This window comes from Halyomorpha halys, unplaced genomic scaffold (assembly GCF_000696795.3).
Source record: "Halyomorpha halys isolate HHAL.00 unplaced genomic scaffold, Hhal_1.1 Scaffold55.1, whole genome shotgun sequence".
Taxonomy (NCBI): Eukaryota; Metazoa; Arthropoda; class Insecta; order Hemiptera; family Pentatomidae; genus Halyomorpha; species Halyomorpha halys.
Window position 1 is genome coordinate 520062 of NW_027105793.1, and position 5969 is coordinate 526030.

General features: G+C 28.9%; 1 long non-coding RNA gene across 1 annotated transcript; it reads left to right on the plus strand.

The window, feature by feature from the left end:
• The first annotated feature begins 846 nt into the window (after positions 1–846).
• On the plus strand, positions 847–1817 carry LOC106692399 (uncharacterized). Its single transcript, XR_001344954.3, has 3 exons — positions 847–921; positions 1027–1170; positions 1696–1817. It is a non-coding gene; the product is annotated as an uncharacterized lncRNA (long non-coding RNA).
• Positions 1818–5969: the final 4152 nt, after the last annotated feature.

The window sequence follows — 5969 nt, forward strand, 5'->3', positions numbered from 1 at the left end:
AAATATATAATTATGAAAATAAAATATCGATATTCCTATTTAAAAATCTGTATACAATTTACTAGTTATTTTCAACAAAATATCGATTTTTCAATAATGTAATATCAGAATATTGTTGCTTATATTCCTTATCGATATTAAAACAATAGAGCATATCGAAATAAATATGTATTTATCAAAATAGAATATCGATATTCCATTTTTAATTATTCTATACAATGTTCTAGTATTTTTAAACAAAATATTGATATTTAGATAAAATAATATCGGAATATTGTTGTTTATGTTTCATATCGATATTACTACAATTTAAAATATCGAAAAAATTTTAAACAATTGCCTAATGTTTAATTGATATTTATTTATATTAAACAACATTAATAATTCTTTTTTTTTATTAGGAACTTTGAATTTCATGTAGGAGCTACTAGAACTCTAAGAATTTTAAATTTATACGATTTCTCAGGTGAAAAATTCGCGATCAAAAATGTTTGGAAAATTTTTTTTCGTTTTTTGGGAGTTCTGTTGATTTTTTAAAAATTATCCTTATTGAATAAATCCCTAATGTTGCCAGGAAAATAGATATACGGTGTTAAAGTTTCACAAAATACGTATTTTACGCGCGGGCATTAGACCGGTATTATTGATGTTTTAAACATCAGAACTATTCCTATAAATAATCGAGAACTCTAGTACTCTTATGGATACTACTAGAACTAAAAAAAATTGAAATTTTTCAAGGATAGGGGGCCAATTTCACAGAGGTAGTAGGGAGACATATATATAGTGGTGGGGGATTAGTGCTGATATCTCCTGATGGGGATATCTCCTCCCAACCGAATAATGAAGCTTCCTAGCGAATGATTGGATGAGAATGTGCCCAAGGGTTGAAGGGCTGTTACTGTGGAACTTCTGCTGTAGGTTTGTTGATGTTGAAGATTTTCCTAATTTGAGAATACTTGAGATATACATGATACAAGAATAAATAAAGTACAATAATTGAGAAAATTATTTGCAATATTGCAGGTATATACATATGATGATTCCATGATAAGCTAACTAATTCTATATTGGAAGTTTCTATGTATTCTAAATTATGAAAAGATATATTATATATATGAAGATATATGGAATGAGTAAAACTAAAGATTTCATATGAATATGACATAGGTAATATACTAATATACTTATTTCTAGTAATATTTACAAAAGAGTCATTTCCTAATTTTAGTACACAACTTTTAGGTATAGGAATAGGTAATGTAATATTAGGTTGTGGGTATAAAACATTTTGGTTATACAAAATATATACATCAATATATTCTATATATCTAATAAAAGGTTCTTCATTATTAATAGTAGTAGTTTTACAAGAGCTAATATTATTTTTGATAACTTGATTAATACAAGAGTTTGTATTTAGTAACACATTTGTACAATAATAGTTTTGATGTAAGCACAATTTCCGGTAAAAGCTTGGTTGTGAGAAAATAAAATTAAGTGATTGGGTACAACTGTTGTTACAAGATTGTTTTGGTGTACTGATGGAACTGATAACAAGTACAATGTTGAAAGTTTTCTACTTTCTTTTGGGATTGATAGAATATAGTGAATTATACCATTTCTTATAGCAGAGTGGATTCTGCTAGTTAACCATAAAGTTTCCAAATCTTTACTTATATATTTTTGTTGTAGGTCTGTATGTTTAATAATGTCAGCGTGTGGTATGCCAAGTCTACACATCTCCAGAGAATTTTCTATATCAAGAATTCGAATTGTTATATAATTTATAATTGAATATAGTTCTTCTAAGTGTATTTTGTATTTTTTTTTTTTTGTCAGTTTGTGTTATGACTTCGTTTAATTTTTTATTATTATTATTTATGATTTGTACATCTTCATTAAATTTGGAAATCATTTTCTTGTTGATTGTGAGTTCGTTAATTAGGTTGTTTTGTATAGTATTTTCGTTATGTTCAAGATTTTCAATAATGTTATCATATCTTTCCTTATCGGAAGCATCCATATTATCAGTTAACCATTTGATAGCAGTACCGAGACCATTAATAAGTCCTCGTTTATTTCTGTTATGTGGCGTCAAAGATTCGATTTTATCTTCTAAGTACAGAGTTTGTTTAAGTGTCAAGTTATAAATAGATTCTTTAGCTGGGAAATGATTAAACCCTGTTTAATATTTTGTATATTGTCAATTAAATCAAAGAAATGTAAGTAGTGAATTACTGTGTCATAATCTACTAAGACAAAAGAGTCAGCGAGCTTAAAAGTCACTAAACCTCCAGAATGTGTCACGTCAGTTAGTTGATAAGCTACCGTCGGAGTCACTATCAGCAGTGTCCAGATCAACAACTGGTCCAATATTATCTGTAAGCAAAACACATGTCTTCTCACGATCCTTTCTAGGTCTCCTTACGTTCTTAGTATGTGCATGCACTATTTTGTTTTTATCTACAAAGGTATAGACTGGCTTGTAGAGGTTTTCATCTTTTGTCCTAACACGTCGTTTCATGTAAGCTTCGTCGCGTATTTCGGGTGGGTCTTCTCGATTTTGATTTAAGCGTTGGGTGCGTTTTTCTTTTACATCCGAAATTTGTCTATGAGCTAATTTATGTATTACATTTAATTTATCGTGATATTTTTGTACAAGATTTTCCTTAATTATTTGTTCATTCCGGTCTGAATCAATAATTTTTCGAAGGTAATTTCATTTGGTGTTAATTTTAGATTTTTATTTAATGTTTCATTAAACGTTCGAACCGCAATATTTAGATTGGTTTCTAAACTAATAGAAGGATTTTCCTCTTTTATGACCCGTAATAGTTCAATTAACGTAGAATGTGCCCGATTTAGTATCCCTAAAGAATTAGAGTTATTTGAAACTGTATAGTGGCATATGATTCCTAAACTTTCTAGTAAATTTTGAATTAAGGGATTTTTGTATTCTCTACCCTGGTCTATCGTGATTTGTATCGGAGGGGGATATAAAGAAAAATATTGTGTTAATACTTGATGGATGTTAGTGGCATTATTTGTCCGAATGACTTGAGCATATAATCGTTTAGAGAATGTATCTATGATTGTAATGATAAATTTTCGCTCATAATGCTAAGTGTCTATCATCAAATATTCAAAAGGTCTTTCCGGAGTAGGGGTGATCTGAAATTTTGTTTTTATAGGTTTTCTCTCATATTTAGTCTTTGCACAAGTACGACATTTGTTAATAAAGGCAGCTATTTCGTCTTTCATGCGAGGAAAGTAATAATATCTTCTTAGTTTCTCATATGTTTCCATAATCCCGCGATGATATGATTTACCGGTGTGGTAATTTTCAAGAAGTTCGAAGTTGTTCAGCATTATCAAGTATGTCTTATAATTTAGTTTTATATCTTTTCTAATTCTGACTGTTGGGCATTTAGCTTCAATGAAGTCTGAAATTTTGTGAAATATTCCCTCATAGTCATCTCTAAATGTTTCCACGTTGGGTTCGGAGTAAATACCATATGTTTCATTTGGCTTAATAATTCTAGCAATTTTTGTTCTAAGTCGTTTTTTCATGGGTAAGCCGTTTCTATCTTATACCGAAATTTACCGAAAGGTTTTTCAATTTGTAATTCTTTATTACCACGGGTTATAAAAATTTTATATTTTTCCACATTTACCGGTCGGTCGGTTACTATAAAGATTTGATTATGACTACTGTCCTGGGAATGTTGAGTGGCAAGGCTTTCCGCATCATTGAGAACTTCGTGTTCTCTGGCTTCAGGTAATGTGTTTTCTAAATCGTTAATTAGTTCTTGATATTCCGAAGCGTTGGGGGAGGCAACTTGATTTGTCCGTCCTTCTACGTATTTAATGTCTAAAACTAAATTAATTTAATAAAAAGATCCATTTCATTATACGGGTATTATTATTTTTCATGGAAAATATCCAAAGGAGAGGTTTGTGTTCAGTTTGTATAGTAAAATGTTAATAAATAAAATAAGGTAAAATAAGGTTTAAAATGTTTACAGGCGTAAACTATTGCAAATAATTCTTTTTCTATTGTGGAATATCGAGATTCAGTGTTGATAAAGTTTTAGAAGCAAAGGCTATAGGGTGATCTCTGCCTTCAGAGATTTGGGAAAGTACTGCGCCAACTGCGATATTTATTACTGGCGTCAGTTGTTAAATCATAGGTTTAGAAAAATCGGGGTAAATTAATATAGGAGATTTAAGAAGTTGAGATTTTAGATTATGAAATGCTTTACTATGACATTCAGGATTTATTATGTTATCTGATTTGCGTAAGCACGAAGTTAATGGTTGAGCTATAGGAGCATAGTTTTGAATAAATTTTCGATAATAACCAGTTAGGCCGTGAAACTGCTTAATTTCTTTTTCCGATCTGGGGAGAGGAAATTTTTCTACAGCTCCGAGTTTGCGGGGGTCCGTTTTAATTCCATCAGGTGTTAATATGTAACCTAAAAATGGTAATTCTGAGTGAAAAAATTAGGTTTTGTCTAGCTGAGTAGATAAATTATGTAGATGCAATTTGGAAAGTGCGGTATCTAAATGCCGAAAATGGTCTTCTTTTGATTTTGAAAAACTATAATTTCATCAATATAAACAAGTAAATTTGATGTATTAGCTAACAAAGAATTCACTGCTCGTTGAAAAGTTGGAGGGGCATTACATAGGCCGAAGGGCATGCGAGTAAATTCATAGTGTCCCGTGTCTGTCGAAAATTCTGTTTTAGCAATAGAATTTTCGTCCATTTCGATTTGATGGATCCCTGAAGCTAAATCAATGGTTGTGAAAAATTTTGATCTGTTTAGTTGGTTTAAGAGATCTTCAATAATTGGAAGTGGAAATGTATCTGGTATAGTTTCTGAATTTAATTTTCTGTAGTCAATAACGACTCGAATTTTACGTTTACCGTTTGCGTCGGGTTTTTTTGGTACCACCCATATTGGGCTATTGTACGGTGAGTTACTTTCTCGTATTATTCCATTATTTAACAAAGTTTTTATTTCTTGATTTACATCATCCTTAAATTGTTGGAGGTATCTGTAATTTCGCGTATAAATTCAGTCAGTCAGTCAGTCAGTTTTTAAAGGGATCGAATGTTTTAATAAGTTTGTTTTTCTTAATTTGCCATCTTCTGTTTTTATAATTCGCGGATATTTCTTAAGTAAATTTGTAACTGATACTTGGTCTTCGTTATTTAAATGGGATACTCTAATTAATTCTTTTATATTTAATGTATTTAATTCATTTTATATTTTATCTTTACTTTGTTTAACTTTATTATCGTTTATTTTTATATCACTGCTTATTATTTTGTCATGTTTATCCATTGATTGATCTATTTTTATTATTTTTCCATTATCAATTTTATTCTTTATTTCTTTAACAATATCATCTTTTATTTGTTTGCCATTACGTATTATATTTTCTTTATTATCCGTTGATTGGTTTAATTTTATTATTTTTCCATTTAATTCATTTTCAATTTTATTCTTTATTTCATTAACAAATCATCTTTTTTGCCATTGCTTATTATATTTTCTTTATTATCCGTTGATTGGGTTAATTTTATTATTTTTCCATTTAATTCATTTTCAATTTTATTCTTTATTTCATTAACAAATCATCATTTTTGCCATTGCTTATTATATTTTCTTTATTATCCATTGATTGGTTTAATTTTATTATTTTTCCATTTAATTCATTTTCAATTTTATTCTTTATTTCATTAACAATATCATATTTTTTGCCATTGCTTATTATATTTTCAGTTGATTTATCTAATTTTATTATATTTAATTCATTTTCAATTTTATTCTTTATTTCATTAACAATATCATATTTTTTGCCATTGCTTATTATATTTTCAGTTGATTTATCTAATTTTATTATTTTTCCATTGCGAATGCATACATTTTTTATAATTAGGTCGTCGTTTTCCTCAA